This window comes from Oryctolagus cuniculus, chromosome 6 (assembly GCF_964237555.1).
Source record: "Oryctolagus cuniculus chromosome 6, mOryCun1.1, whole genome shotgun sequence".
Lineage (NCBI taxonomy): Eukaryota > Metazoa > Chordata > Mammalia > Lagomorpha > Leporidae > Oryctolagus > Oryctolagus cuniculus.
The window spans coordinates 49,838,823-49,852,549 of NC_091437.1; positions in this window are offsets into that span (position 1 = coordinate 49,838,823).

Consider the following 13,727-nt stretch of genomic DNA (forward strand, 5'->3'; position numbering starts at 1 on the left):
TATGAGTATTAAATTCTAACCCTATTCATTGTCTTCAAGGTTTTGCTATTTACTTATAAGGTAAACTGGATCGTGAATATGGAGAGATTCCAAAAAGAATATGAATGATCAGGCCTTACTAAGTTACTTCTACCCTATTACATTTTCTACAATATTTCACTCCTCATTGTACCTAGTATAAAATGCTCAAGCTTAGCCTATCCTTTGGGCCCTCAATTGTTTAGGAATGCTCTCATATCACATGAATTTTGTATTAAAAAATGCATGCTTTACACTTGTTTTTTTAAAAGATTTATTTCTTTATTTGAAAGGCAAATTTATAGAGCGACAGAGAAGTCTTCTAACCACTGGTTCTTCCATCCAACTGGTTCCCAGTAGGCCGCAACAGCTGAAGCTGTGCTGCTTCAAAGCCAGGAGCCAGGAGCTTCTTCTGGGTCTCCCACACGGGTACAAGGGCCCAAAGACTTGGGCCATCTTCCACTGCTTTCCCAGGCCATAGCAGAGAACTGGATCAGAAGTGGAGCAGCCAGGACGTGAACCAGCATCCCAAATGGGATGCCGGCATTACAGGCAGTGGCTTTACCCTATATGCCACAACGCCAGTCCCAACTTTATACTTGTTAATCTGTCTTTTATTATAGAGTCCCAGTACAAACAACAAAAGAGTAGAAAGAAAATATTTTCTCCTCCACTATGCTTCCTAGATTTTCACATTAAAAATAAACAATCTTATAATTTCCAGTTCTGAAATGATACAAATTTCACTAAGCTGTAATTGCAAGAAGTGTAAAAGAGGAAAAGAAATCATCTTTAAGATGGTGAGATCAGAAACATGAAACTAATTCTACTAAAACAATGTCATCTTTTTTGTAGTTGATGGGGACTGAAATGTTCTAATACTGTCGAGAATTTCATTGAAAAATTTTACAATGGTCTATATCATTCTAACACCTCAATCACACAACAAAAAAGCATATCATGAATTTGATTGTTGATGAAAACTTTGAATTATTCTAAAATTAAACAGCATACTTAATCCTGCATTTCACTTTATATTATTTCAAGGAATTAGAGGTATATTACTCAACACACTCAAAGGATTTAGTGAAGAATACACTATAAAGAATGCTAATAATATTTGATCTCAACTACAACTACTTTAATACTAAATTGACAAGTTCTGTAAGGTTGATACATTTTTATCCAATTTTCCAATCTGCCTTCGTGATACTTAACACTTTAATTAAACTAAACTGTCTCCAAATGATCCTGAAAAATGGTTTGCAAAGACAAACATTAATGTATTGCATATAAACAAAGGACAGAGCTTGAATAGTTTCATGTATGCATTTCTATGGAATATGTAATTATTTGTAGACATTGTAGTGAATGAAAATTAAATTGATTCTTCATTAAAATCACTTTGCAGAGTTAAGGGAGTTGCCCTTACCCAATAGGTATAAAGTATTATACTAAATTTACTTTTAAAGAAACTGCTTTAAGAAACAAATTATTTTAGCTTTAACATACAACACAAGAAAAAAAAAACATAAAATATTGTATAATAAAAACAATTAACTGTTGGGGCCAGTGCTGTGGCACAGCGGGTTAAAGCTCTGGCCTGAAGCGCCAGTATCCCATATGGGCACTGGTTCTAGTTCTGGCTGCTCCATTTCTGATCCAGCTCTCTGCTGTGGCCTGGGAAAGCAGTAGAAGATGGCCCAAGTCCTTGGGCCCCTGCATCCACGTGGGAGACCTGGAAGAAGTTCCTGGCTGCTGGCTTCGGATCAGTGCAGCTCCGGCCGTTGCAGCCATCTGGAGAATGAACCAGCGGATGGAAGACCTCTCTCTCTGTCTCTACTTCTCTCTGTAACTCTCTCTTTCAAATAAATAAATCTTAAAAAAAAAAATGACTGGGGCCTGTGTTGTGGCACAGTGAGTTAGCCACTGTTTATAATGTTGCCATCCCATATAGGAGTGCTGGTTCAAGAACTGGCTCTCCCCCTTATGATCCAGATTCCTGGGAACGCAGCAGTGGGTGACCAAAGTACTTGGGCGCCTTTCAACCAATGGAAAACCAGGACTGAGCTACAGGCTCCTGCCTTCAGTCTGGTCAGGATATTTTGCAGATATTTGGAGGAGGGTCCCAGCAGGCAGAAGATCAATTTCTTTATCTCTCTCTCTCTCTCTCTCCCTATCCTTTAAATAAATAATAAGTAAATCATTTTAAAATAAAAGAGCATTCAATTGAAGAATTGCTTCTCTGACACAAAATAGAAGAATGTTACCATCAGATTTTGTAAAATAATACATATTTTAAATATATCACTGGATTTACTACCAAAGCATTTTTATGAACAATGATATTAGATTTTAATACTTCTATGTCTGTTTGTATTTTTGATTAACCACTTATTAATTCTAATAACAAAAGGTCATAGAGACTGTTAAATTATAAGAAATAAAATTAACATTATATCTTAGAGATTTTTCTTAAATAATGGATTATTTGAATAACTAGACTTGTTTTAATAAGCATTTTCCCTTGAATGTTTATTTATACCCTGACAAGGGAATAATTCACATTCAGACTACTGAACTACTTTTCTCAAAGGTTTAGAGAAACATTGGATACCTTAAGTAGCCAGAAATAGAAAAACAACCTATGTAGCTTGCTGATGATGACCTTATTTTGCCCTAAAGGTACAGATTAGGATTGCAATCTGCATCTCCCTGGTAGATTTAAAAGGGATGTTATACTATGTTTCCATGTATCATTCCTTCCATGAGCTTATAACATCACTGGAAAATTTATACCAGTGTACATATAAGAATTCCATAATGCAGTTTAATGCAATATGAGCAAGTAATAAACATGTCTTATTGATTATGTGTCAGTGGTGACACAATTCCAAGATAGAATGCACCCCTACTACAAATATAAAAGTATTTAAATATCCCTTCAAAATATCCCTTCAGTAATGTGATCCCCACTCAAAACAGACATTACTAGCAGATCAGATTTTGAAAAAGTTCTAAGAGAAATACAATAAGTAACAACAAAAGATAAATCACTAATTTACATTTCAACATTTAACTGCTCATAATCCAAATTTAATATTAACAAGCACCTCTTTGTTAAGGCAATTCATGACAGAAAACTTCCTATCAAAAATGGGCACTGTATATGTATCTAAATCACATCGAAATCAAAACAAAAATTTAATGTAGTATTGTTTTTATGATTTAATAATTAGAAAATTCATAAAATAAAGAACTCTGATTTAACCTAAATTTTAGCATATTATATTATTATATAATAGTCAAATTTTATCTATTACATTATCATCTGACAGACATATTTGATAACCTGTATTTAATAAGGTAACCATTAAAATATTATACATTTTATATCATAATTAATGATATAAAAATTAATTTTATGTGCTATGTAACCATAACAGAATTTCTGCCCATTAATATCAATGTTAGAAAAATCAACATAACAAAAGCTCCTTATAAAATTTATAAACTAAAAAGCTAATGCTGAAATTTTTAAAGAAAGCAAAAACACAAAGATAAATTGATCATATAAAAAAGAAATAAATGATATTTTTAAAGAAGAAAATAGTTTAGACATTGTTGCATGTAAAATCATTGAGCTAAAAAATAGTAAAGAGGGGCTGGCGCCGTGTCGCAGTAGGTTAATCCTCTGTCTGCAGCGCTGGCATCCCATGTGGGCACCAGTTCAAGTCTTAGCTGCCCCTCTTCCAATCCAGCTCTCTGCTATGGCCTGGGAAAGCAGTAGAAGATGGCCCAAGTGCTTGGGCCCCTGCACCCACATGGGAGACCCAGAGGAAGCTCTTGGCTCCTGGCTTAAGATTAGCTCAGCTCTGGCTGTTGCAGCCATCTGGGGAGTGAACCAATGGATGGAAGATCTTTCTCTCTGTCTCTATCTCTCTCTGTAACTCTCTTTCAAATAAATAAAATAAATATTTAAAAAAATTATAAACATGTATTATAATATTAGCATATAAAGAAATAAAATACACGATAACAATGAAAAAGATAGGAAAATATTCAATGTTACAAAGCTTAAAATTATTTGAAGATAGATTTTGATATATTAAAGATGCACAAATCCTCAGAACATGCACACAAATATGTACTGTAGCTTATATACTGATAGTAAGCAAAAGTAGAATACTAAAAAGCACTGATCCCAAACAATGAAAGAGGGAAAAGACATACATAAATAAGAGGGGAAAAATAGAGAATAAATCACAATATACTAACCTTAAGCCAAAAGATAGGCAATTACATTAAATTCTAATACTAGTAAAAGCAGAGATGATGAGTGGGCATTTGGCACAGTGGTTACAATGTCACTTTAGATGCCTGTGTCGCATACCACAGTGCAGTGTTTGAGTCTGGGTCTGCTTCTGATTCCAGCTGCCTGATAAGGAGCACCCTGGGGACAGCACGTGATGGCTCGAGTCCTTGGTCCCTGGAACCAGTGTGACAGACCGAGATTAACTTCTGGACTTCTCCATTCACCCTGGCTCTGGTACAGCTCTTGTAGGCATCTGGGGAGTGAACCAAGATATGGAAGACCTCTCGGTCCTTATCTTTCTCTCCTGCTGCTCCTCTGCACGCGGAGGAGCCGCACCAGACTGGACGCCTGTTGTTCCCTTTTTTTACAAGTCTTTTCTATAGTAAAGTAAGAATAAGCAAACAGCGAACTCCCAAAGCAAGAATGAGTAGAGAGAAATGAGAAAGAACGAAGCAACGAACTTCCCCGCGAACTCTCCAACACACTCTCCAACCAACCCACACCACCGTGCTGTCCTCTTCTCCTTTATAGTCCTCTCCACCAACCCGTGCTCCGCTTGTCCACGTGTCGAGCATGCCGTTCTCTTCTATTGAGAGGATGAATCGGTTCCTGCGGCTTCTAGTAGTCAAGGTGAATCAGCTGTGTAAAAGCTGGTTCCTCCTTATCAGTGCCATATTATGGGAGGCGGGCTTCGGCTTCTGCAGGAGACGGATTCTGCCTCCCACACTCTCCGTGTCTCTTTCTCTCTCTCTCTGCCTTCAAATAAATAAAATTAATTAATTAAACTTTTTCAAAAGGCAGAGATTGTTGCATGGGCAAAATAACAATATCCAAATCATATTTAAAACAAATGTCTGTGTGTTTGTGTAACATGCAAACAATGACCACAAGAAAGCTAGATATTAGTACTGAATTCACAATAGGAAATTTTATATCAGGGATATTAAAGGGCATTGCATGTGGTGCAGGTGACAATCCACTAAGAAAACACAATAATCATGAACATGTAAATACCTATAGAGTTTTAAAACACAAACAGCAAAAACTACCAAATGTGAAAGAAATAGACAAATCTACAACTGTGGTTGCAGATTTTAACTTCTTCCAGTAACTGATGTGCAGAGAGAAAAGTAGCAAAACTGTAGAAGAACTGAATAATTGAGTACTACCTAGGGAAAAAATGAACAACAGTGACCTAACAATGCACACAAAATATAACTAGAAATGGATTATTGACCTTAACATAAAAGCCAGATCTATAAAAATTTTAGAGGCAAGCAAAACATCTGACCTTTGGAAAGGCAGAGATACCTTCAATAAATACCAAAATGATAACTTCAATAAGAGAGCCAAATGAGAAAATTTTGATAAACTTGGATTTATCAAAATTAGTTTAAATAAATTTAAGTCTTCAAAAGATACAATCAAGGAAATAAAGTCAAGTAATAGTCTTAGAGCAAATGATCACAATGCATACATACATCTGATAAAAAATACATATGCAAACTATACAAGGGGACTTCAAAAAAGATCATGGAAATAGAATTAAATGATGTTTAGTGTGCGGTAAAACATTTTGAGATGTCTTTATAGTGTTTTCCCCCAGAAACCTTTTATTTAAGATATACAAACTTCTTGCATTTCATAAATACATCTTTAGGGCCGGCACCGCAGCTCACTTGGCTAATCCTCCACCTGCGGCACTGGCACCCTGGGTTGTAGTCCCGGTTGGGGCAGTGGTTCTGTCCCAGTTGCTCCTCTTCCAGTCCAGCTCTCTGCTGTGGCCCAGGAGTGCAGTGGAGGATGTCCCAGGTCCTTGGGCCCTGCACCCACATAGGAGACCAGGAGGAGGCACCTGGCTCCTGGCTTCGGATCAGCGCAGCATGCAGGCCACAGCGCACCAGCCATAGCGGCCATTTGGTGGGTGAACTAATGGAAGGAATACCTTTCTCTCTGTCTCTCTCTCTCACTGTCTTACTCTATCTGTTAAAAAAAAAAAACAATTAAATAAATAAATATATCTTTAGAAATATAGTGATTGTTCCTACCATACCCGTCCTCCCACCCGCACTCCTACCCTTCTTGCTCCTCCCTCTTCTATTCCCATTCATATTTTTTTAACTAAGATCTATTCTCAATTAACTTTAAACATAGAAGATTAACTCTATATTAAAAAAGTGTTCAACAAATAGTATAAAAAATGTTCCTCAATAGTTTTTTGATTATCTTTTGATTTCTTCTATGAACCACTGTTCATTCAGGGATATGTTGTTCAGTCTCCATATGTTTGCATATGTTCTACAAATTCTTAAGCTATTGATTTCCAGCTTCATTTCATTGTGGTCAGAGAAGATGCATGGTATTATTTCAATTTTTTTGAATCAGCTGAGACTTGCTTTAGGATAGCCTGTAGTCTATCTTAGAGAAAGTTTGATGCACCGGTGAGAAGAATGTGCATTCTGCAACTGTAACATGTTGTAAGTTATGTAGATAACTTTTAGGTCCATTTGTCTATAGTGTAAAATAACTATCCTTTCCTTCTTGATTATCTGTCTGGTTGATCTGTCCACTGCTGAAAGTGGGGTATTGAAGTCCCCCATTACTATTGTATGAGAGTCCATGTCCCCCTTTAGATTCATTAACATTTGTTTTAAATAGTCAGGTGCCCTGCAATTAGCTGCATCTACATTTATAACAGTCACATCTTCCTGTTTGAATTGAACCCTAAATTATTGCATAGTAGCCTTCTTTGTCTCTTTTAAAAGTTTTTGTTTTACAGGCTATTTTGTCTGATATTAGGATGGCTATACCAGCTTTTTTTTTAAAGATTTATTTATTTATTTGAAAGTCAGTTACACATAGAGAGAAGGAGAGGCAGAGAGAGAGAGAAGAGAGAGAGAGAGAAAGAGGTCTACCATCCACTAGTTCACTCCCTAATTGGCCACAATGGCCAGAGCTGCACTGATCCGAAGCCAGGTGCCAGGAGCTTCTTCCAGGTCTCCCACACAGGTGCAGGGGCCCAAGCACTTGGGCCATCCCAGGCCATAGCAGAGAGCTGGATCAGAAGTGGAGCAGCCAGGATGCAAACTGGTACCCCTATGGGATGCCGGCACTGCAGGTGGCAGCTTTACTCACTATGCCACAGCACCAGCCCCTACACCAGCTCATTTTTTGGTTTCTGTTGGCTTGAAATACCTTTTTCCATCCTTTCACTTTCAGTCTGCATGCATTTTTGTTGGCGAGATGTGTTTTTTGTAGGCAGCAAATAGATGGGTTTTGTTTTTCAAATCCATCAGCCAGGCCGTATGTTTTAACTGGAGAGTTGAGGCCATTTACATTTAATATGACTATTGATAAATGAAATGGCCTTGTCATTTTTCTATACATTTTCCTATTGTTTAGTTTGTATTTCCTTTGTACTTTTATTGGGAGATTTTCTGCCTTCATCTTCTTTCACAGTGATGTCTATATTTCTGTGCTTCTGTGTGTAGCACATCCTTAAGCATCTTTTGTAAGGCTGGATGAGTGGTGACAAATTCTTTAAATTTCTATTTGTTATGCAAAGTCTTTATTTCACCTTCATTCATAAAGTAGAGTTTTTCAGGGTACAAAGCCGTGGTTGGCAGTTGTTTTCTCTTAAGACTTGGAATATATCTCAATATTCTCTCCTAGCCTCTAGGGTTTCTGATGAAACGTCAGCTGTGAGTCTAACTGGAGCTCCTCTGAAAGTGATCTTTGTTACTCTCATGCATACTTTAGAATCTTTTCTTTATATTTTACTGTGGAGAGTTTGACTACAATGTTTCATGGTGAGTGTCTTTTCTGGCCATGTCTATTAGTAGTTCTATGTGCTTCCTGTAAATGGACATCTATTTCGTTCTCAAATTAGGGAAGTTTTCTGTAATTATTTCACTAAAAAGGCCTTCTAATCCATTCTCTCTTTCCAAACCTTCAGGAAATGACCCATATGTTGGGTCATTTAATAGTATCCCATAAATCTCCAATACTGTTTTTAAGTTTTCTAATTTCTTTTTTTTTTTTTTCAGTCAGACCATAAAATTTCCAGCAATTTGTCTTCTAACTTGGCTTTTTTTTTTCGGCCTCATCAAGTCTGTTGTTTAGGCTTTCCATTGTATTTTTTATTTGATCTATTAAATCCTTCACTTCCAATATTTCATTTTGGATTCTCTTTAACCTCAATTTCATGGGAAAACTTTTGATCCATGACATGCATGTATTTCTTCAGTTCATGGATTTGCTTCTGATTACTTATAAGTAATGCTATGATTGATTTTTTTGAAATCCATTTCTGACATTTCTTCAATCTCTTCATTTTCATATTCTAGTATTGAAGTATTGTTGTATTCCTTTGGAGGTGTCATGTTGCTTCCTTATTCTTGTTTCTTGAATTGCTGCATTTAGTATTAGGTAATTGTGGAGATACTTGTTTTTTTTTTTCCCTGTGATGGCTTTTATCTTTGGACTATGCCTCTGAGGCTTAGTGGAGTGTCTGCTCTTTCAGTGAATACCCTGAGGTGTATGCTGGGTGTGACCAGAGAGCTCTGTTCAGTGCTCTAGGGTGAGGGGAGTGTCTGAAGTGACACCCAAGTTGGATATGGTAAACCTCTTTTTTTTTTTTTTAACCAGAGGGTAGGTTTAATCTGCTCTTCTGCTCTCTTGGCATAGTCTCACACTAACTTCCTAACCTCCAAGCAGACAAAAGCCTGGTGGCAAACCCCAGTGAGTACAATGTTCATCTGCACTGCCACAAGAACTGCACAAAGGATCCATGCAGTCCTCGGTGTGAGCACAGATCCCACAGCAATGACTCCCATTGGGGAATCAGGGAGCCCTGAGAATGTGTAGCCACCCATAGTGACTTCCCAAAGAGCTAGCCACACCCTGTACCCTAACTTGGAGCCACAGTGTTTTCACAGTCCCACCAAACAAGGCTCCCACAGTTATGAGCATTCAACCCCCTGTCAATTCTCCCAGTCAGACTCAGGCATTTGCTCTTGGTAGATTGCTGGGCATTCAGACAAGAGCTGGTGCAGCATTATGTATATCCAAAATGGCAGCTGCCCCCTCTCAGCAAGTTACAGGACACCAGTGCCAGGTGGTGTGGAGAGAGAAACATGCCTACCTTTGTTTTCCTCTAGGTTGGTGGGTATACAGCCCCCACAGGGCTCAAAGCCAGACTCATGCCAGGCTCTTCCACAACTTTATCGCCATGGGCTTTGACTCCTACAGTCTGGTCTCACTTCACTCTCCAAAGCTGGTGCTGAGGCTCTTTGCTGCTGGGGTCCTGAGTTGTATGTGTCCATTCTATACACATAGGTCCACAGTATCCTAATGTGTGTGGAGTTTCCCCTGCTATTTTCTCCTGAACTCTTCCCTGAGACTGCACTCTCTCCACATTTTTTTAAACTATCTTCCCCTAAACTAGAGCAGTAAGCTCCTTCCCTATCCCACTATCTTTGTCTCTCTGTAATCCACTCTCAATATTGTTCATTTAGAAATCCATAATGTTTTCATAATTACACACTTCCCTAAGTTTTTTGTGCATCCCTGTACTCCACTTCTAATACCAGCTTTCTGTTAATGGACATCCTGGGAGGTGGCAGATGATGAATCAAGTACCTGGGTCTCTGCACCCACATGACAGACTCACCCACATGACAGACTCACACTGAGTTCTTGGCTCCTGAATTAAGCCTGTCTCAGCCCTGGTGAGCATTTAGGGGATCTCTCTTTCTCTCTCTCTCTCTCTCTTTCTTACTCTCTCTTACTCTCTTTCCTCTCTGCCTTGCAAATAAAATGAATATAAATAAATGAAAAATGTTTACAAGGCCCAAAGAAAACCTTACAAATATGATAACAAACACAAACCATAGTTATTTTTAAAAAAATTTAAAAAGAATAAATCTTCTGGACACAGACAAAAAATTAAGAAGAAAAACAATCTTTTTTAAGGAAGAAAATCTGAAGGGACATTTCACATTAAAAAAGGACACATGAATGGTCAGTAAGTTTACTTTAAAATTTTCAACCTTCTTAGGCACCATGGGACTGCAAATTAAAACTACTACACAGCTATTAAAAGATATTTCAACTTTCATACATTGCTGGCAGCTATATGGAAAAGCACATAGTAAAAAATAATTTGACAGTTTATGAATTCAACACATATATAGCACACAAACCAACAACTGTGTTCTAATGAACCTACCTAAGAGAAATCGAACATATGTCTGCACAAATTTTTCTGAGTATTCACAGCTACCTTATTTCTAGTAGCCAAAATTTGTAAACACCCCAGTTACAGGTGAATGCAGAAAAAAAAACATATAATTCATCTATACTATGAGATACAACTCAGCAATAAAAAGATCATTTATATACAAAACAGTTACAGTCTAAAAATATATGCAGAGTAAAAAATTATGAACACATATGAAATGATAACATTCATACAACACCTTAACATATAAACTAGCCTATCACAATAGTCATATAAGCTTCCTCTTGGATGGCAAGAATACTGAGGATTGACTTTAGAAAACAGAAGAGAACTTTTGGAGATTTTGTAAATATACTGTTTTTCCTTTGGCTGTGATTAAAAATATGTTTTTTAAAACTATATAATTGGGGCTGGCACTGTGGCTAATAGGTTAAGCCTCTGCCTCTGTAAATAGTAGGTTATGCGTATGTGTGTGGCACCAACATCCCATATGAGTTCTGGTTTGTGTCCCGAGTGCTCTTCTTCCAATCCTCTCTGCATATGGCCTGGGAAAACAGTCGGAGATGGCCCAAGTGCTTGGGGCCCTGCACCCATTTGGGAGAAACCGAAGAAATTCCTGGCTCCTGGCTTCAGATCAGCACAGTTCCAGACATTGCAGCCAGTTGGGGAGTGAACCAGTAGATGGAAGACCCCTCTGTGTCTTTCCCTCTGTGTGTAACTCTGTCTCTCAAAAGAATAAAATTTAAAAAAAAAACTATTTAATTATCTCAATAGATGCAGAAAGGGCATTCAGTAAAGTTCAATATCCATTCATGCCCAACACCCTAACAAATAAAATAGGGAAGGTTCAAAATTCAACCTAATAATACAATACATGATACACCCACAAAAAACGTCAAATTGAATTATGGAAAGCTAAAAGAATTTCCTCTAAAATCTGGATTTAAATAATTATATCCATTCTCATGATTCCTAGTTAATATTTTATCAGAAGTCTTAGAGCAATCAGTCAAAAGAAAGAATTAAAAAGTATACAAACAGGAAAGAAAGAAGTCAAATTACTTCTGCTTGCAGATGAAATAGATCTCTATATAGAAAAAGCTAGATTCCACAAGACTTAGATATGTTAAATGGATTCAGCAATATTATACATACAAAAACAACGTACAAAAGTCAATAGTATTTCATACACCAGTAACGAACTCAATGAGAAAGAAAGCATAAAAGCAGTTCTGTTTACAATAGCTAGAAAAAACACATAAAATATCTAGGAATAAACTTAACCAAGGCTGTGAGGCTGTGAAAGACCTCTACAGTGAAAATTACAAAACACTAATGAAAGGCATTGAAGAAAACACAAAAAATTGGAAGACCTCAAACATTCACAGATTGGAAGCATTAAAAATTGTTCAAATGTCCATACGTCCCAAAGTGATTAACAGTTTAAATGTAATTCTCATCAAAAGATCAATGGCATTTTTGCATATGTAGAAAAAAAATCTTAAAATTCATATGAAACATAAATGTCCTTGAATAGCCAAAGCAATCCTGAGGAAAAAAACAACAACAAAAGATGGAGTTATCATAATACCAGATGTTACGACATATTACAGAGCTTTACTAACCAAAACAGCATGGTACAGGACCATAAAGAGCCACACAGACAAATCGAACAGAACAGAGATTCCTAAAGTAAATCCAAACGTCTACAGCCAACTGATTCTTGACTAAGTCACCAAAGACATACACTAGAGAAAGAATAGGGACTTCAATAAATGTTGCTGAAACTAGACCCCTAACTCACATCCTATTTTAAAAAAGAAAAAACTCAAAATGGTTCAAGGAGAGGATGGCATTGTGGGCTAAGCTGCAAATTGGGACACCGGCATTCCATATCAGACTGCCAGTTAGAGTCCAGGATCCTTGATTACTGATTCAGCTCCCTGCTAATGTACGTGAAAAGCAATAGTTCACAAATATTTGATTCTCTCTCTCTCTCTCTCGCTCTCAGTCTCACTCTCGCTCTCTCTCCCCCCACTTCAGTTACTTATTCAAATAATCTAAAACAAATAAACCTTTAAAATGGATCAAAGATCTAAATATATGACCTGAGATTATGAAACAACTAGTTGAGGAAATACTTCAGGACAATGGTACAAGCCCAACTTACTGGATTAGATCCCAAAAGCATAGGCAGAAAAAGGAAAAATTAGATAAACGGGATTATATCAATCTAAGAAGTATTTGTATGGCAAAAGAAGCAATCTACAGAGAAACAGCAATGGAATGGAAGAAAATATTTCAAAAAATTCATCTGAAAAGTGACTAATAACTAGAGAATATGAGGAACTCAAAAAACTCAACAAAATAAAACCACCTAGTTAAGAAATGGACAAAGTGTCTGAAGAGACATCTCTCAAAAGAAAAAATACAAATGGCCAAAAACTCATGAAAAAAAATGTTCATGATCACTAGCTTGCAGGAAAATGCAAATAAAAGCCACAATTAGAACCTCACTCTAGTTAGAATGGTTATTTCAAAAATACAAAGAGAGAGAGAGAGATGTTAGGAAGGATGTAGAGAAAAGTGAACCCTAATATATTGTTCGTGGTAATATAAATTTGTATAGCCATTATGGAGAACAAAATAGAGGTTATTGAAAAAAACTAAAAATAGATCTATCACATGCCTCAGTTACCCCACTTTCAGGTATATAACTGATGGAAAAGAAATCAGCATCAAAAAGAGATACAATCATATCTCCCATATTTATTGCAACCCTATTCACAATAGACAAGATACTGAATCAACCTAGGTCCATAGATGGATGAATGGATAAAGAAAAGTGATACACACACACACACACCACACACACACACACACACAATGGAATATCATTCAGCCTTTAAAATTGATGTAACAGCTAAATTGATTTAATTGCAAGTAATTATATTAATGAACTAAGCCAAACAGGGAAAGACAAGAACTGTATAATCTGACTCACATGGAGCATCTATAAAACAATGATCTTAACAAAGTTAAAAGTGCAATTGTTAGGACTGGCTTTGTGACGAGACAGGTAAAGCCACCATCTACAATGCCAGCATCACATATGGGCACCAATTCATGTCCCACTGCTCCACTTCAGAGCCA